Genomic DNA, 22179 nt, shown 5'->3' with positions numbered 1-22179 from the left:
CTTAATGGATTTATGTGCAATGAAGAAAAAAGAAGGTGAAAATTTCACCACATTCTTGCAAAGATGCAGAGGCCTATATCGCAGATGTCTTAGTCACATCCCTGAAGCTGAGCAAGTAGACATTTTTAATGAAAATCTTGTGCCTCCAATTAAGTATCTGTTACAAATGCAATGCCTGAACAATTTTAAAGACATAACAGAAAAATGAATCAAATGTGAGACAGACCTATTAGAACAAGGGATACTGAAACACCACAAAGATAGTGGACCGACCAGTAGTACAAACAATGAAAGGCCAAAATTTTGGTCTAGGAACAAAAATGTCACAAACGATGGAGGGGTGAACTCACAAAGCTGGTTCCCACTTTTGGTACATCCTGATTTTTGCTGAAATCATACATTTTTTGGAAAATATAATTATTTAAGCTTTAAGAGGTCCCATTTGAAGTAATTAATTGAAGAGAGTTAGATCAAAGGCTCTTAGATCAAAATTTCTTGGACAGAACCTCTCTACTTCTAAATCATACTTGCAATGGAGTCTCCTTTGCATCTATCAAATGCTGATAAAAAATCAATTTTACATTAGCTTTTGAGGGGTCAAACGAATTCATTTAGAAGTTTTGTTTTGTTAAGGATTTAGTCCTTATTATAAGCTTTCCAAATAGTATAATTTTTAATATATTTAAGTTTATTAATATATTTTTATTTTATTTTTTATGAATGTAGGTTTTTCACCGAACATGAACTTCTTTGTTCAATGCATTGGGAAAAATAGCAAACTAATTCAAAAAAATTCTAAAAAATATCTATGCCCTGGGTATTGATTTCTTCTTTCTAACAAAAAAAATAAAACTTAATTTTGATAAATATAGAGCAAGTTATGTGTTCAAACGTGCACCTATATCTAAATTATAATTAGTCGGACTTCAAAACTTAATAAAATAAAAAATATTCAACATATCACTATCAAACAAACTGCATGCCCTGGGTATTGATGTTACAAACCGAAATTTAAAAGAGATAAGCTTTTATCATTTATAGAAAAAAAATTATACGTTTCGGGATGCACATCACTCTTAAAAAATGTTGTTTCCTGTAAAAAAATACTTTTGAGGGAGATGGAAAAATCAATAAAATTTTATTCAAATTTTTAAAAAAAATATATATTTAGAATCTACAAAAAGGATGTTACAAATCACTAGTTTACATCATCTTCAAATTCTTAACGATTTAAAAGTTATAGGTGTCGGAAAGTGAAGGTTTTTTGCAAAATGTTCATCTAAGTGTCAAAGTTGGTCAAAAAGTGGGAACTAGTATTGTGAGTTCACCCGGGAGTTGTTGATGCACGTGTTGTAAATTGAGCTCAACCAAATGTATCTCTACAAGGACCAACTGATTTTGCCAATAAGAACCAGTCTCAGACAAACAACACCAATGCACTACAATCAAACAATCCAAGACCATCAAGGATAGACGCGCCTAGAAGAAACTTTACACCCCTCAGTGAACCTATTGAATCGGAAATGAAAAAGTTGATATAGAGAAATGCCATAACTTTACCAGAAGCTAGGCCATATGAACCAGGTCCATTTAAGCCCGCTTGGTAGAATGACAATGATTTCTGTGAGTATCATTGCAATAAGGGTCACAAGACAACAAGTTGCTACAAATTAAAAAACCTCATCCAAGATCTCATTGATCAAGGTGACATTACTGTGGATACCAATAAGGCACCAAACACAGATCATACCATTTTTAAGGATCCTTTCGTCAAACATGACAAAGGAAAGGCTTCAAGTTCTAATGCATAAAACAATACTGCCAATTATACCAATGTCGCATTTGACTATGCCATAAACAAACTAAGTGCAGGAGATGAAATGGTAGCTTCAATCATAGTGAATCCTAAAAGAAGAGATTGTGTTGTTATCACTAGAAGATCAAAGGTCACATTACAAGAGGTGCCTTCAAACCCCCTTTCAATAACTAGCAACTACAATATGGTGCATCAGTTGAAGTGAACTCCAACCCAAATTTCATTATTTGAGTTATTGCGCATCTCGTCGGCTCATAAGGCAGTCCTAGACAAAGCCTTACAAGGTTCGATTGTTGCTAGAGATATTGATGAGAACACATTCCAATCCATGGTTGGAAACTTGGCAGCTTCAAAGGTCGCATTCATTGAACATGATGTACCTACAGATCGACCCATGCATAATGATCCCTTGTACTTGGAAGCTTTGGTTGACCAAAAGAAGGTTCGAAGAGTACTTATAGATGGTGGAGATGGCCTTAATATATGCACACTACATTTGATCAAAGCTTTAGGATATTTTGAATATTATATTGATTCTACCAAGAGAATCAATATCAAATCCTATGATGACGAGGAACGCCCCTCTAAGGGTGTGGTGACTTTACTAGTACAAGTGGGACCAACTACAATAGACATCACCTTTCAAGTCCTAGATAGAGAATTGGGGTACAATATGTTGTTAGGTCACCCATGGATACATACCTTGCAAGCAATACCATCAAATTTTCACCAATGTGTAAAGTTCCCATATAATGGCATAGAGATCACTATCCATGGTGACCCAAACCCTTTTCAACACTGTAATTATTTAAGGGCAAGCACAGACAATAAAGTACCAAACAATCAGGAGGCCCCACTTCACTTACAAATGGAATCAATATCAATAAGAGAAACAAAGAAAAATATACCAACCACATTTTCTTTGCAGATTAAGGAAGTTGGTTGTGGAGAATATTCCATTTTGAGTACCTCAGATGGCAAACAATCATCTTTTTCTCCCAGGTCTTTTGGGAAGCCTCAGAACATAGCAATGAAGCAAGATAAAGGAAAAGAGATAGTGAAGTACTTAGATTCATGCTCTTTCATTAGATGGGGAGACTTACAAGAAGAATCTCTAAATGAAGATGCCACTCACTAGATATACAGAGAAGAAGATGGCATGACAGTACCTAGGTTACCTCTACATCAATATGACAACGGTTTCAAGATGTTACAAAAACATGGGTATGATGGTACCACAAGATTGGGACTACAAAAGCAAGGAATATTAGAACTTGTTTTGCCACATGAAAACCCAAAGAATCAAGGCTTGGGATACAAACATGCGTCAAAAATAACAGAAGCCAGGCAATGTACATTAGATATATTGGACAAGCCTAGGTTACCCTCAGAATACATACCTCAAAATCAGTCATCAACAAGAATGTATTCCTCTTCATCTCAGAAAAGGAATAGAGCACCATCATCTCCTATCATGGAATCATATGGTGAAGACATGAGGCAACTTCTACAAGAAACTAGCACAAAGACATCTAGCAGTACAATACCTGAAAGATCTGCACAAGCAAACATGGTAACAGATATAGGCTTAACACCAACAGATGAGCCAAATCCTTGGTTGTTGTCAATACATTTGCCAATGGAAACAATTTCAGCTCCTCCATTTAAGTCAGATGAAGAAAGACTGCAAAGACTGATACTAGGCTTAAGAAGGGTATCCACAATACAAATAAGATCCACTGATCTACAACAAACTCAGTTACAAGAGCAAGAGAAGATGAGTGACACAGAATCAGAAAGTGAAACATACATAGAAAGTATCACAGATTCTCATGACTATGAATTCCCATCTGATAATGAAGAAAACCCACCACCGAATTATGATGAGGACACATAAGGTCATAACCAAGTATACAAGATATCAGGATCTTCTATGACAACAGGAAACAAAGACTTACCCCTTATACATTCATATTTAATTGACCGGGGGCAAAAAGGAAAGCCACAATTAGATTGGTTTTAAAATGATGAAGCCATATCTGACTTGTTCGGTGTAAGGGATGAACTCCCTTATAATGATCACAAAGTTGGCTTTACAGTAGATTTAGACAGAACTGCATATTTTGGAGAAGCAAGATCCTCTCTTAATCAAGACAATGATAATAAAGCATAACACATAATGGATGCTCTACCTATTGATAAAGAATAGTCAACATTATTAGTAGAAGAAACTGAGGAAATCAACATTGGTGATGTTGAGAAAGTTCGTAACTTTCGCCTAGCAAAATCCTTAAATCCAATAGCAAAAGAGAAATTTATCAAATTCTTTAAGCAAAGACCAATCAATTTTGCATGGTATTATGCAGATATGCCTGGATTAGATCCTGAATTTGTCTTACATCATTTGGCATTGCTTCTAGGAGTAAAACCATATAAGAAGAAGCTCAAGAAGATGCACCCTCACATAGCCTTGTTAGTCAAAATTGAGCTACAAAAATTGTTACATGTGGGTTTAATTAGGCCCATAGACTATGCTGAATAGATTTCAAATCTAGTCCTGGTATCCAAGCATTGGAGGTATCAGGATCTGCACCGACTTTAGAGATCTCAACAAGGCTTGCCTAAAAGATGACTCTCCACTCCCTTACATAGACATCATAGTGGATTTGACAGCTAGAAATGAAATTCTATCACTCATGGATGGTTTTTCTAGTTATAATCAAATCAAAATTGAACTAGAAGACCAACCTAAAATAGTGTTCACTTGTCCATGGGGAACATATTGCTGAAATGTGATGCCATTCGACCTTAAAAATGCAGGCACCACTTATCAAAGGGAAATGACCACCTTATTCCATGACATGATACACAAAATCATGGAGGATTATGTAGATGACTTGCTAGAAAAGTCCAACACAAGGGATAGTCATCTAGACATATTGGCAAAGATCTTTGATAGACTAGACCAATACAATGTAAGACTCAATCCAAAAAAATGTGTCTTTAGAAAAACATCTGGAAAACTCTTGGGCTTCATTGTATCCAATTGCGACATTGAGATAGATCTAGAGAAAGTGAAAGCTATTTTAGACATGACATCAGCTACTAAGCTCAAACAACTCAGCAGTCTGCAAGGCAGATTATAGTCCATAAGGCGTTTCATTGCCCAATTGGCAGAAAAGTGCCAACCATTTCAACATCTTTTAAAGAAAGGTGTCACATTCAAATAGACACAACAATGCCAAGAGGCATTCAAGACACTAAAAGAATATGTTTTGTCCATACCAATCTTGGTTCCACCGATGCATGGGAAACCATTACTCCTGTATATAGCTGCAACAAACTCCTCCTTAGGTGCTCTCCTAGCACAACATGATGAAGAAGGAAAAGAGAGAGAGTTGTCTACTACATCTATAGAATACTCATTGGGTATGAACTCAGCTACACACCAATAGAAAGAGCATGTCTTGTAGTAGTTTTTGCATCATAAAAACTAAGACATTATATGTTGATTCATAAAGTACAACTCATTGTATAATTTGATCCACTCAAGTACCTAATGAATAGAGCAGCACTAACCGGAAGACTTGTAGAGTGGATCATGATACTTAATGAATTTGACTTTGAATATATCAATAGAAAAGCCATAAAAGGACAAATCATAGCATATTAACTTGCAAAAGCACCCTTACAAGATAATCATCCAATGGTGATAGATTTTCTAGATGAATCAGTATTTGCACTATCAGCACAAACACACTGGAAATTATTCTTTGATGGTTCACATACAAATCATGGAGCAGGAGAATGAGTTCTATTCATAACTCCTCAAGGAGATTCAATTCCCAAATCATTCAAGATTAGCTTCCCTTGCACGAATAAAATTGCTGAATATGAAGCCCTGATGGTAGGACTATGCACTGCACTACAATGGAAGATTGAGGACCTACAGGTCTTTAGAGACTCATAACTTATCATTAATAAACTCAATGATGAATACAATACAAAATATGATAAGCTAACATCGTACAAACATTTGGTGGAAGAATACAAGCAACATTTTGCCAAAATTACATTTGAACGAATGCCGAGGGCGCAAAACAAGGCAACAGATGCAATGGAAACAATAGGATCTCTCTTGGATATACCAAATGATGGAATTCACTTTGAATTTAAAGTGGAACAACTCATTGTCCCAACTTATGAAATACCATCCACTGAATATGTGTGTATGATAATAGGACCTGAGTCCCTATGGTACAAAGATATATATGTATACCTTCATGATCAATATATACCTCCTGATCTTTCAAGAAATCAAAGGAAGGCACTCATCTAACAATCATCAAAACATTCAATTATTGCTGACACTTTGTACAGAAAAAGTGTAGATAGCACATTACTCAAATGCCTTAATGTTGAGGAGGCACAAATTGCCTTAAAAGAAGTTCATGATGGCATATGTGGTGCACATTCTTCTAGACCTACTCTAGAAAAAACACTGTTGTGAACATGTTATTATTGGCATACAATGGAAAAAGATGCTTACAAGTATGTCCAAATATGCAAGCAATGCCAAATACATGGGAAGCCAATTAATGCACCTACCCAAGATCTTCAGCCAATAACATCACCATGGCCATTTTCATAGTGGGGATTAGATCTTGTAGGGAAAATAGACCCTACCTCCTCCAACAGACATAAGTTTATCCTCACAGCTACAAAATATTTCAAAAAATGTGTTGAATCAATCCCGATGACTTTCACAACAGGAAAGAAAATAGCTAAATTCGTTTTGAATTATATCATTTGCAGATATGGAGTGCCCATGTGCATTGTAACTGATAATGGACAACCCTTCAAAAATCAAGAAGTGGGTGAACTTTGCGAACAATTTAACATCCAACAACATTTTGCGACACCCTACTATCCCCAAAGAAATGGTCAAGCTGAGACAACAAACAAAACTATTTTGAAAATTTTAAAGCAAGTTGTCAATGACATTGGATGAGATTGGCATCTCTAACTGAATCCGGCTCTCTGGGCTTATTGAACTAGTGTCCTCACGGCAATTGGTACCACACCATTCTCTTTGGTTTATGGTGCAAAAGCTATTTTGCCTATTGAGGTAGAATTGTCATCGCTAAGGGTCTACCTGAAAAACATTATCTCAGAAGAATACTATAGAGTAGCACGTTTGCAAGAATTAGAATTCCTAGACGAAAATCAACAAAGTGCTCTGAATCATTTACAAGGATATCAAAATAGAATGAGAAGAAGATACGAAAAAAGAGTCAACCCACGTTGCTTCAAAATAGGAGACATTGTTCTTAAAGAAAATCAAAGGAACCTCGCTGAGCGTGAAAAACCAGGAAAATTTGAGCATACCTAGTTAGGTCCTTTTGTCATAACAAAAGTAATTGTAAATGTCGCTTATCATTTGCAAGCAATGGAGGGAGATTCACTCCCTGATCCCATTAACATCATGCACCTAAAAAGATATTACATCTAAGGGTGGATTCATTTCAATTTCAGTATTGCATTTGTGTATTTCTTTACCACATTGCATTGCATACAAAAAATGCACAACATGTAACTGCATATCATTATTCCTTTCTCATATAGTTGCATCAATAAGTCAAGTTTTTTGTCTAAGTCATTCACCTGTCTGCATTGAAAGGAATGAAGGTTGTCTCATTTCCTAGATACTTGTTCATGAAGTCTTTAAGAGGTTTCTAGTCATTCATCTTCAACGTCACATTGTGATTAAGCTTTATCCTTGGTTGGGTAGAGGCTTCACTATCAAGTCTTATTACCCAAAATATATCAATTGCTATATCTCAGACATTAATCAAAAGTCTCAATCATTACAGATACCTAGTTGGTCATGTGGCTAGTGAAAAATCCAATATTCTACTTCGGCGTCGATGTAATTGTCATACCCTAGTAGGTTTCATTACTTACAAGTCAAGGCAAGAAAACAAAAAGAAAGAAAGAAAAAGTTATGCCAAATATCCATCTCAAGGAAAAATAAGCAATGATATATAGCTAAAATATCATGTGCAATAAAATCTTGACTATGGGAACATGCAAGTAACTCCATCAAGGCTATGGACGCCTGCTAGCAATGGAGCAATATTTAAGAGATTATGGTGTATAACCTAGTTGGAGCCCTAAAAGCTTGCTGGCAGCAAGGCTCTATCCAAGATGCTTTTGAAGTAAGAATAACTCACGTAGCTAGCCACCTAGGATTCCAAGGGTTTTTTATGGTTATAAGAGTCAGAATAAACTCAATTGCACACACATGGGCAAAAGAATATCAAAGTTTCAAGAATTGATGGAGAAGTTTTACGCGCCTCCATTCATAAATCTTGGTTACATAGTGTGTTAGGTTGGATGGTCTAAGTGTTTTGAGAATGAATTGAACTCCTATCTCTAAAACGTTTTACACCTTTAATCCAATTAGTGCATTTCAGAATGAAAGACACACACTCATCCTTGTTTGAATAGGAACTGCATTTTTGTCATGCATCCTACATTAGCACAACTCATACTAAAAATTCATTGTCTCCATATGCATCATCATGCTATCATCGTAGGTCTGCACTTGGGGGCATAACTAAAAAAGTCCTAAGAATCAGATAAAATCCTGAAAAAATCCCTAAAAATCAGATAAAATCCTGAAAAAAATCCCTAAAAATTAGATAAAGTCATGAAAACATCCCTAGAAATCAGATAAAGTCCTAAAACAAAAACAAAAAAAATCACAACAAAACATTCAGATATCGATCTTGAAAAAAAGCTCAAAAACATTGAGAAAATACCAAAAAAACCTAAACATCGAAAAGCTCTTAAAAAACAAACTAGAAATCCAAAAACATAAAAAACTTGCAATAAATTGTCTCGCAAGAATCAAACACCCTAGTAGATATCCAACAAACACTTAGCACGAAGTTAAACAAAGGATACAACTATCTTGTCAAAATGTCTACAATCAAGTTGATCAACTGTCTAATATATCGAATCACTATCAAACTATCAACATGATCAACATCTTGTCTTAAACATAATCGGTACACTCGAAACCAGACAGGTTAGTCTTAAACGGGGTCCAAAACTTCTGAAACCAGACATTATCAAAATCACATCAAACATATCAAAGCAAAGGCACAGTCAGTCCAACTGCTAAGTATTGTCTATTTTGGTTGACTCTTTTTATCAAATTGGTGAAGATCATTTCTTTTAGCTACTCAAGGATGTCAAAAAAGTGACTAGAGGAGATGTGATGGACATGATCGTTTGTTTGTTGATTGTGGTTTGAACCAATGCAGTTCTGGGGCAATTTCTCTAGTGGGTGTCTGTGATAGGAGCATTCTGCTTGTGAATGCCACACATACCTCAACCCCTAGCGTAATTCCCAAAATGGAGGGTTCATTCCTTGTCTGCTACATGTTTGTTTCTTTGCAATGAGATATCTATACATCTTGGTTCCTCATACCCTAGTGTAATAAGCTCCATTGTTACATAATAAGGCTCAATGATGATAATGTATTGCACTATGAATAAAGCAATGAAGACTTTCAAATCAAAATTTTATCAAATCATTTCTATCATATCTATTTCTAGAATAAACAAAGGTTGATTCAATGGATTGATCGTTTCGTATCTATTCTATGTCTAACAACTAACAATTCATCCAAATTAACGATTTCAACACCTATTTTGACACAACAACAAAAATAAACATTATCACATGACATTTTCATATATATCATTTCATAATTTTAGTCCATTGCATTATAATAAGAATTTCATCAACCATTATACATCATTAAATAAAGGTACATCACATCACTGCATGATACCACATTCACATTGCATTCATCATCACAATAGCATAGAACACAACAAAGATACATTAGACCATGAAGTTCATCATCAAATAGCTCATCAAGAATGCATATCATATATCTAATAGAAATGTGTCAAAATACATCGTATCTATGATACAACATCAATATCATATCTCTCAACCTATGATGCCTCTATTAGTAGGTGCATCTCGCCTAACTCCAGTCTGTCCCAACGGTGCCCTAGGTGGGCCCATCACTCCTCCACTGCTAGTCTGTCGTGAGGTAGACTGACTTGATCTTCTCCCCATGAAAAGACTAAAACTAGGCTCCCTTTGACCCTCAAGAATAGCTCTCTTATAAGCCTTCCTATAATAAATAGACTCCTTTGCAGTAGAAAAATATCTATCTACCTATGTTCGTGCCTCTGTCATGGACACAAATAACTGATTGTACGCATCCATGGTGATCTGAGCTCTCAAAACTGCCTCATCCCTCTTCCTCTATAATTGATCTCTCTCAGAATCTGTTTGATCGCTCTCTGCAGTCAACTCCTCCATTGCCTACCAATACTGATCTCTATCCTCCATCCACCATTGCTGCAAAGTAGAGACCAGGTCCTCTAAGCGCCTAACCCTATCTCTCAATCCCTCCTCATCTCCTCTCTCCGCACCTCCAGAATTTGTAGCCTAGGGAATCTCAACATCATGTCCACTATCCCAACCCTCATCCCCATCGTTGCTCGATGAGCCTGATGCTAACTCATCGCCCTCATCAGAACTGCTCATAGATGCAGTCTCTCCACTAATATCCACATGCTCCTTTCCACTATCTACCTGCTTTGCAATCGCTTCTATTAGATCTATACCACCTCCACCTCCATCTCTCCCACCTCCATATCTACCTCCTCCATCTCTCCCCCTACCTCTCCCTCTCCCCTTGGGACCCTTACCATGTCTAATCTATTGAGCACTGATTGGAATTGTTGGATTTGTCAAAGGTATAAACCTGTGTTGTATCCACCATACACTATATTGTGTTGTGGACCTTGGATCTGCTACACCAACACTCCATCCCCACTTAATAGGAGAAAGAGAATCAAACTCAACAATAACAACATGAGGCTGCACGCAAGCACCCCATTCACAAACCTCTTGACTAGTGCCAACAAAATAAGTTGTCATATCTGAAATACCTTCTATCTCCCTGAACTATTGGAGTACATGGCTAGGAAGATGCATATAAATAACTCTGTGACCACCCACATCTTGACCAATAAGATGTCTATTCTATCGACAAAAAGGTAAATGTTGGGAATCATCAGCCCAACCAAGGCAAATAAGATAAGGTCTCCATGATAAATACTGTAAGATATCAATCTGATGACACCAATACAAGATGTTACCCGATGCCCTATGTCTCACACCAACAGTGTACCTGTAAGCATATGGTTGTTCTAGCTCTAAATCAATATGTAATGGGGGACGAAAGATAGCTATGTGCTCCCAAGCCTATGTCTGGAGAAAACTAATGTCACATCCATCTGATTTCTGCTGCAAGTAAATAATCCCATGCATCTGATGATACAAAGTGGCAAGAAGAGAAGGACCCCAAGCAAACGTACATCTATCAATAATCATATCATGTATGACTCGTCCCCATCCAATAGGGAAACCATGGGTACGTCGATTAGGGATCAATAATCCAGCAATAGTGCAAGCAAGAACAACGGTGAGATCATCATAATCAAAATCATCCCAGTGAATCTCGTAACAACCATGAATAATTAGATCCTACTCCTCACACTCGAACAATGTACACAAAGCAGAAACACCATCACGACGATCAAAAGTAACTCGTGTACCAAATATCGAAATGTGTAAGATACACCACACATCCTCAAGTGTGATGGATGCCTCACCTGTGGGTAGATGAAAATAACATGTCTCTGAATGCCATCACTCAATCAAAGCAGTAATCATGGCCCTATTGGTCGTAACCTCAGGCAAATGTGTTATGTAATACAATCCAACTTGTCGTAACAAAGTGGTATCCTCTGGGTTCAACTCATGATGTCGATCAAGACCATCTGGACTTGTCTGTCTAGCAAGCAGTATTGGATAATTCACCTGCATTTGGAAAACATAAAAAATGAATAAGTTACATCATCATTTTATCAGGAGACATACAAAAAATTGCCTTTATTATCAAATGCGACATACTTGTATCAACTGAGACACAAAATTAGCAAATGCGAAACAAAATTAGCAACTGTGAAGTGATTTGAGCAAATCCAAATCAAGAGAAGCAAGTGTGACATAAAATATCAATAATGGTACATTAACATCAATTGTGAAATACTAATATCAATTGCGGAAAAATTGACAGTCAATTGCAAAATTCACAAAAGATGACATACCATCAAACGATTAAAATTTCAAAAAAACAGATATAAACAAGCAAAAAATCATGACAACTCACCATGCCACCAATGCTGGGAGGTCTCTGATAAGACCGCACTCGCTCGAATAAATGCAGCCTCGCTCTGTGACCTACCATTTCGCTCCAAGGATGGCGAAAGCACTAATATCTTTAAGGACTTCTTACAAAACAAAATAGTGCAAATGGGCTCAAATCAATACCAATTTTCAATTTATAAGCTCAAAAATAGGGTTTTTCTCACCATAACACCCATGGACCCCTCCAAATTCAACGCAGTTGTAGACATAGAAAACGAGATCGAAACCATTTCAAACTTCATATTATCACTATCTAGCACATTTCCAAAAAACTGGTCTTCATTCCATAATTTTCCGACCACTTTCCAAGGGGGCATATTTATACCCTAAGTGTCACAGGGGCATACTCAGGCAATTTTCTTTTCATTTTCTTTGAAACAACGTCATTCTGACATTGTGTCAAAGAGGGGAAAATGTAGACACCTAAAAAATGTCTCATTAATTTTGCACTAATTATTCATCTATTTAATTAAGTAATTCTTTAATTATTTGATTAAACTAACTATTTCTTCCAATCATCTACCTTCAGCACTTCTAATTATTCTATTTCTATTCTCAAATAATTTTAATCAATTAACACTATCTCAATTATTAATTAAATATCAATTATTTAATTAATTATGACATTTTCCTTAGTTCTGATTAATTTAGAAAAATAGGTTTTCAGGACCCGAAACCTTTAACAAAGGAGATTAAGATAAGACAATAAAAAGTCCAGAGCTTAAGAAAAGCTTACAAAACGACTGGCAAAAAAGACAGCTAACCAAAAAGATAGCTAAGATAAAAACAACAAAGAAACAAGGAAAGCGCTACACAACTATAGTCTTCAGCAGGTCCTCCGCCTTCTTCACCAGCTGGTCATAAGTGGCCCCAACAACTTTGAGATCTTCTAGGTACTTGTTAGGTTTCTTTTCTTTCTTTTTGCCTCTGGTTCAGGTTCTGGGTCCTTGAGTGTCCCCTGTACCTTCAGTGTCCGGGTCAATATCCAGGATCTCCTTCTCTTTGTACAGTTTGCTGATGAGAGTATTGGTGTTGCTAGCAAAAATCTTCAGGATGCTTAAACTCTATTCAACAATACTCTTCATGCACTCCTCTATTTTACTGACTTTACTCGCAGTACCCGAGATAGTTTGATCATTAGTGTCAGTAAGATTTTTCCTTTCCAACAAATCTTTCTCTATTTTCTCAAATCTGGGGTTGAAGGAGTCTCTTATGTTTTCAACTTTTGCAATGGTATTTTTCAGGTCCTCTATGTAATCAGGCATGGTCTGTGACATTTTCCTTAGTTAAATAATCTTTATTATTTAATTAATTCAATCTCCTAAGTTTAAATTATTTCATTTAAATTATTTAAATAAATAAATTAAATTCCTTCAAATCCCCAAATTATAATTCCAATTGATTCCATCTGATTTCATTTCATTTTTCCCCGAATTCGAATTTCACAAAATTTCATCTAATTTCACATTTCACCAAATCTGAATTTCAATTAATTTCATCTGCATTTCAACATTCGAATGACCAAATTCAAATTCAAATTTAAAATGAAAATCAAATTCAATTCCAAATTCCTACAACACATGCTAAATCAAAACTGATTGATCAAATCAGTTAACTCATCAATCATCTTTTTAAACTCAAAATCATCTTTTTATGACTAATCCATCAATTTAGTCATCTCCCTAGTCTATTCAGTTTACTGATCAATCAAATAAGTTTACTAGCCAATCTATTGAGTTCACTCTCCAATCAATCCTGTTAATAGATCAATCTATTGAGTTAACAAATCATTCATGACTAGTTCATTGATCAATCAATTTCAGTTATCTATCAATCAACACTTGAGTTATATTTCTCACCCGCTTTGTGTTGAAAATCTATAAATTAAACATCATTTTCTCAATTCAAGCTAGAATCACAGAATCAGAGTCTTCAAAATATTTGTATGCAGGAAATTGGTGCAATACCTGAGAGCCACCAACCACTCGAATTGGAGAAGCACAATGGAAGCAAAGATGCAGAATGAGGGAGTCTTTATTTGAATTCATTTCTCAGTTTTGTATTGATTTTCATTGAGTAGGTTTGTGGTTTGTTAATTAGTTGAGAATTGGTGATTCGTTCTTATTTGCTAATTGGCTTAATAACATATAACATTTAGGCGTAGAAACAACATGTATCCTGGATTGGGAGAAACAGTCCGTAAAAGTTTGAATTTTATTTGGAGTCAGGGCACTTGAGAGATCATGCCGGTAGGTTATGGCTCTCGCCATTCTGGCAATTTGGAAGGCACGACGGGAGTGTGCCTAGCATAAACCTACCCACCTAGACATTCTCATGACGTTGGTTTGTGCACACGACGAATGAAATTAATTCTAGCCTATCTTGCAACTTTGATAACTTTGAAAACTTTAACAACTCTGACAACTTTGACGACAATTGAGCAACTTTTACATCTTTTATCCAAATGACCCCAAACTTTCACTAATGGCTTCAAATGATCATTAATGGTCCCAAATTACCTTATTTAGATAAAACAATGGTAAAACAAGATGAGAACCAAAATTTGACCATTGTGAGCATGAGGGTGCTCTCGCACCACACACATTGACACATATAAATGAAAGGAATCAAAAGCATTCACTGATCATTATCATGGATCAAATCTGAAAAATACCATTGAATTTCATTTTCATTGAAACAAAGGGTTTTGTAGGGTTAATTCAACATTTTAGAAAGTTTATCAAATCATATTCCACGATTGCAATGTGTTATGTCATAGATTTTTGTTGTTTATATTCATATTGTTGATTACATAGGCAATTATTAATTTAACTTTATAAAAGGGCAACCACCAAATACAACGAATACACAATAATGAACTCAATACAAGGAGTTTTGTAGGGTTGATTCAACATTTTAAAAAGTTTATGAAATCATATTCCATGATTGTAATGTTTTATATCATAGATTTTTATTGTTTATATTCATATTTTTTATTACATAGGAAAACAATCATTTAACTTTATAAAAGGGTAGGCACCAAATACAACAAATACACAATAATTAACTCAATACACATTTATTGGATCAAATATCAACATTTATATATATCAAAAAAGTCATGTATGCCAAGTCAATACAAGTATTACAAAAATGTGGCATATGCCATGTCCAAATTGAGAAACAATAAAAATGTAGCATATATCTACATGTATTGGTCATTAAATGACCACAACTAACATTATATGATCCTATACGTGTCGTGGATCATCAATCGAACCTCTTTGATGCAGTACGCGGCTCTGTAGATTGCTGCAAAACCACAATTCAAAAGCCAAGTTAGAATCCTTTTGTAGAAAATAGTTCACAATTATCAACATAACTATGCATTTAACTATAATTTCTTTGCAATTGAAATGTAGATTACCTCATCGGCTGATCTTGGATCTAATGTCTTTGCTCTCTTCTCCTTGTCAGTCTTAGGAGTTTTCTCATACACAAACTTCAAAGGCTCCAAGCTATGGCCGAACTGTGAAGGGGGCTATTGTAGATTACATGTACAATTAATACAATGTACTAACATATATACATCAAATACACTAAAAATCTATAATATAGAGAACAAAATTGTACCGAAGCCTGAGATGCTTCTCCAATAGACCAATGAGGGCTCACCATTGATGGAGTAATTGTCGCTATTACCTGTATGAAAAATGATCAAAGATTAAATACAATTAATATAATGATAAATATTGTAGGTTAAATATAATTAATGTAATATATCAAACAAAAGTGTAATAGAGCCTAAGATGCTTCTCCAGTACACGGAGGAGGGCTCGCCATTGATGATGCAGCTATGGATATTTCCCGTATGAAAAAATGATAAGATTATAATTTATCACAAGTTCACATGTACATGTGCATGTAATCATCAAATCAAGAAAATAAAGTAGAGACACATACCTCTGCCCTCTCTCGATCCTTGGGCGTATTAGGTGCATTCAACATATCTACATATCTCAATGGTCATTGTACATATAAAACAAACAAAAAACACTAATCAATCTACAAATCCCAACTAAGACAATTTCAACATTTTCAAATAATTGTACAACTAAAAATGTGTTCAATTACCTTCTTCCCATGTTTTGGCATCCCCGAGGATTTCTTTTGTTGAGGACAAGGCCTAGACACGGAGGGGGTACCCTAAAAAAACAAAATTAACATGAGATATTAAAACAGATAATATTAAATATAATTTAACAAATCTAAAATGAAATGACTTGCATATTCCATCAAAAGAATACATAAAATAAGGTGTACAAAATATGATACTGTATAGCCTTGTAGGCCAAAATTGATCACTGAGAGCGTGACATCATCAATATGGGATATTTGGTCCCCTGACAACACCTACAAACAAAAAATTATCAAGAATTAAAGAGAGTTAGTATATCTTGTAAGTTTTTTGAATTCAAAGTGTACTATTCTATTTTAACATGTTACAAAATTTATCCCTCGCGCATCAAAGTTGCACCTGAAGTATGTTAGATGCAATGACAGTCCCAAAGACATTGAGAGGGGGGGGGGGTGGTGAAGCAGTGTCTAACCGGTTAATGGAATATTTGATCTTATTTATAACTTTGCAACCCAAATTAATGTACCGATAAACAAGTAATAATGCAGCAAAGAGAAATAACAGAGACAACATAAATGCACACCATAACACAAGATATTTTGGCGAGGAAACTCAGTGGGATTTGTGACCCATAATATTTACTCACTCGCCAATATGAATAAATATTACTTACAATAGGGGCCTGCACATGCAGGAAGGCCAACAGCCTAGAGCTCACTGCTCAATGAAATAGTCTCACTGACTACAAAAAGGATAATTATATCCAAGACAATGTATTGCTTAAAATAGCATCTGCAATGCTTGATTCAGTATTGGTTTAAGCTCAGTCAGAAACCTTAACCAGAAACCTTGCCGATGAATGATATTCACTCACATAACCTATCTTCACTTGTTACAAAATCCTTTCACTATCTTCTATGATCTTATTACATAATCGCCTCTCTATATATTATATCTCAAAATGACCTATAAGATCTCATACATATATGAGTCTTTACAATACATCATGTCGGATTACAAATATTAATTACATTACAATACAATTCACATAAACAAAACTTTGTCTCATGTCGACCTGAGTGCCAGTATACTTCATTGCCAGTGTAAACTAGATGCCGATGAATGAACTTGTTGTGCCTGCCGGTGCCAGTAGATGATGTCTGTGTTGTCGATGAACCTATAGAATCTTGTTACCAATTGGTTGCCATAAATGACAACATCAACCATTCTCATGTGAGTGTAGAATTCCAACAATCTCCCCCTTTGGCATTGATGGCAACACTCATGAGAAAAATCCAAAAACTGTTGTCCAAAAATGAAGTCCAAAACTGATCCCCAAAAAGGAGTGTGCTCCCCTTGAGCAAGTGATTTCTCTTGTTCATTTCCCTCCATACATTTTTCTTCATACTGCTCCCCCTTTGACATTAATGACAAATGATGTAAAAAAGAATCAAAGAATACAAAATTCTACCTCATAGCCTGTAACCGGTTGTGTACAATTTGAAAGATATCTACCAAAATTAGAATCAGGCTCTGCATAAAATTATTACTGTCAGAAATAATGGTTTCCGTCTGCTGGATCATACGGGTCAGATAATGCATCTGTTTCTCCGATGATCGATCTCCTTGAATTATTGCTTTAGATAGCTCAACTCACTGAGTTATAAGACCATCCAATCTTGGACCAAGTTTATTTTTCAGTTCTCGGGCCTTCAACCTTATCCTTGCTTTTCCCTGCTCCAATTTCTCTATCTTTTCCTAAAAAATTGTCATTTCTTGATAAAAAACTGAGGTAAGTTCCGAAGAACCTATCATATTATTTGCTATATCATCTATCTCCTTTTGTGTTTTCTTAATCTCCTCATCAATGTCTTCAGTCAGGTGTTGAGGCTTGCAAGCTTCTTTAAACAAATCCTTATATTCCAAAATTGTTGAATTAAATACCGGTAATAAGGAATCAATATGCTCGGTATAGTCCTTGATAGTTTTGTCAAAGAATTCACGTTTTTCTTTATTCACCCTTTCCTTAATAGTTTCTTCATTAACCTTATCTATAGTTAGAACATTTTCAAAATAGGCAATGTATTATCAATGGCCTTAAATGCTAAGGCAATCTATGATCCTCCTTATTGAATCTAAAGGTACATCGGTTACATTTGTAGGTCTGAAATCTACTGTGGATGTGCTAGGTTCTGTAATAACTTTCTTTTCATTAGACACTTGACAATTATCTTAACAATTTCTTCCTTGTTTCCATCATTTATTTCCTCTTTATTTATAGTTGTTGCTGGTTTGTCACTCTGTGTATGTACCTCTACTTCTGCTGGTTTCTCAGTGTTCGGTTTCTTAGTTTCTGCTGGTATTTCAATGTTCTGAGAGTCAACAGTGTTAACCGGTGACTCAGAGATCTCAACATTCGTAGCATCCACTGGCTTAACCTCACCAGTCTCTTTATCCATAATAATATTAAAATCTTGTGTATCTACATTCATAGTAAAAAGAATTTCCGATTCCAGATTAATATCATCCTGAGTTATTTCTTCAACCTCCTTATCCGGTTGACTATCTGTATGTACTGGTGTCCCTGAAGTTATTGGTGGGGTGTTCGTGCCGGTGGAGAAAGGTTATCTTTGACCTTTATAATAGGTACACTACCAATTTTACCTTTATCTTTATCTTTCTGATATACCTTTGCAAAAGACATCCATTTTTTGTCTATCCCTTTCTTCTTTCTTTTCTTTTTCTACAAAAAATATGTCCCATTTGTTAGCAGTGTCATCTTCTATTTATTTCACTCTCCCTGCCATTAGACTAACCTGTCGGTGACCACTCACAAAAACTGACCGGTTGGATTTAACAATCAGTTCATCAATCTCTTCTTGGGAATTTACAGGGTGAACAACCAACAATGCTTCAACTTTTAAATTTTTATCCAATTCCATATCTGACATTCTTTTAGCCTCTAATCTTATGTATAAGTCAGTTGACAGATCATCTACAACCTCAATAAAAAATTTCTTGTAGATGTCAAGATGCAAAATAATGATTTCTTCTATTGTCTCCTTGTCAGAATCCTTGAAAGAATGATAAAATTTATTCACATTACTAAGATTACCTTCTTGTGTTATTTCATTGATCAATTCCTTCGGTGTAAGGGTATCCGATGCCTTAGGTTGTTGTTTCTTCTTTGGAGTTAATTTCTTCTTAAGCTCTCTTACAGCTTGTTGCTTCTTCCTTAATGTTCTTGTCCTTTTAGGAGAAGGAAAAGGTACCAGTGAAGGTTTCCTCTTCTTCCTTTCAACTCTCTTTAACTCTGTTGCCTTACCACTGTATGTATCCGAAGAAGTGACAACCGGTGAAACATGAGCTACCGGTTCTAGTCTTTCCAGTTCACTAGTAGAAATACCACTTATGTTCATCACATTTTCCTTAACTTTCTCGACTAATTTGGATGCCTCTCTCATGAATTTTCTCTTCTTTTTCTCTGCTTTTGCATCGAAACAACACTCTCAATAGTGTCAGCATTGCCAAAAATCTCTTCATAAGGTTCCCTAGGTGCATCAAGAAGTGTCCTAGCATAAGCCTCAAGAATATTCAGATCAACTTCATATCCCATCTCTGTTATCCAGATAGTTCTAGGAGTAACAACTTTCATCCATGTTTCATCTCTTTTGATTACAAAAAATATTTGCTTGTCATACTTATCCAATATACTCTGCGGTATCCTTTCTCTAGCCTTCATCTTGGTTTGAAAGTTTTTGAAATAGATGCTACAATGTTATCACTGTTAGCACCAATGCCGGTAATAGCTTCCATGATATGTCTACCTATCGGGATGTCATATGCAAAGTCCTTGTGACCAATGCTAGGTATCTCCTTTGTGAAGTAAAGCATTAAATACACAAGTAGGTTGCCAAAATGGAATGTCCCTTCTTATCACCCTTAATTTTCTTCAATTTATCTATCAGTTCATCCTTAAGCCACTCACAGATGTCAATTCTGGCATTGTTCTTAACCATCTCATATGCACTATGAATACATAAAATAGAAACATAATTTAATCTATTTGCATTTGTAACTCTGTATCCAAATACCATGCTCGCATATTTCACATTTGCATCATTGATATCACTAACCCTAAGAGATTTGTTGTCAGATGTAGCTCCGGTTAGGTCAATAACACCCTTTTTTGGTATCTTCTTCTTTTTGTAAGGCCTAATACTAGTTGAGGGTAAACCAGTAACAACCTTGATTGCCTCCTTAGTGATTTTAAAAACAGAATCTAGCCACATAAACTCCCCGTGAACTCTGCTCAGTATAAGACAAACTATCTCATCCAGAAATTCAGGAATGTTCAGAATTTCAACAAATCCTAAATCCTCAACAATCTTATGCTCCGGATTGACTAAACCTTGTTCATCAATTATAACATCTTTGTACATGTTCCTCAAGTCATCAGACCCTAAATTCTCTATGTTGCAATGGATATAAATCCTCGGGTCTTTGACAAAAACAACTCCCTTCAGAATCTTAGAAAAGGCTCCGATAGAATCATCTTGCTTAGAAATCTCCGGAATGATTTTAAACACGGGTCTAGGGCGCTTAATATTTTCTACCACAGTAGGGTTTGCAATAAATTCAGGTGCAAAAGATGAAGATGCCATTGCGAAAGATAAATACCTTTTAACTTGAAATCCTTGAATGCCTAAAAACACCTTGTTGATTTGCCTTTAGAATGCCTTTTCTCTCTCTTTGCGCTCTTCGAATGCTTGGATGTTTGGTGAATTGAAATGAGGGTTTTTCGGTGCTTTATAATAAAAAATATTCTCCAACAACCGCATTAAATGCTTGTCGGTTAAGTGAAGTCTTAACATATCTGCCAGTAAGAAGAAATATAACTTCTTACCATCAATCAAGGGTAGAATGCATGATTTTTAGTTTTCTGCCATACCCTCTAAGGATTATTCCTTAGTCAGATGAAGAATTTCCTATCGGTGAAGGGTTACTCCGTTCTACCGGTGTAGAGACAGATTCATCAACTCTTTGATCTCTCTTCTTGATCCATTGTTTTGAAAATTCTTGCTTAATTTTGTTTACTTTTTCTTTTCCCTTCTCATTAGATCCTTTATTGTTCTTCAGGATAGTTTTACTTCTACAAAATTTTGCAATATGTCCAATCTTGTTACATGCATAACAAGTTACATTATTCCTTTGAATAGCTTTTCCATATCCTTGACCGGTTTGTGTTCTACATTGATTAGATAAATGTCCAAATCTACCACAAACATAGCATTTTACATTCATTCTGCAATTTTCTAAGTTATGACCAACTTTATTGCATTTGGAACATTGACCGGTGGGTAAATTTGTATTCTGATTATTTCTAAATCTGCACTGATTTTCTCTATGACCAAATTTGTTGGAATTAAAACATTTCCCATTAAATTTATAAGCATTAGGTTGTCTTACCAATTTGCTATGATCTTGATTATTTGCAGTCTCAGAACTTTCTCCATGTTCAAATCCAAGTCCAATTGTATCTCCATCAGGTTTCTGTCTTTTCAGCATGTCATCAAGTCTTTCTGAACTTTTCTTGAATTTGTCTTTGTATTCATTTGCAGTGATCAACTCATTTTCCAGAATGCCAACTTGTCTCATAAGCTCATCTTTATCATGTTGCATGTGAATCGGATCTATCTTTAGCATATCATTTTCATGACAAAGTCTTAGATTTTCGTTTGCTCCATCATTAAGTCTCCTAGTCAAGTCTTCTTCATTCTTCTTCATGCCTTCAATATCCTTACATAGCCTCATGGTTAAATCTTGCATTTCATTCCTCATGTTACTTTTTTCTTG

This window comes from Cryptomeria japonica, chromosome 6, assembly GCF_030272615.1.
Source record: "Cryptomeria japonica chromosome 6, Sugi_1.0, whole genome shotgun sequence".
NCBI lineage: Eukaryota > Viridiplantae > Streptophyta > Pinopsida > Cupressales > Cupressaceae > Cryptomeria > Cryptomeria japonica.
Note: the sequence above shows the minus strand (reverse complement) of the source record.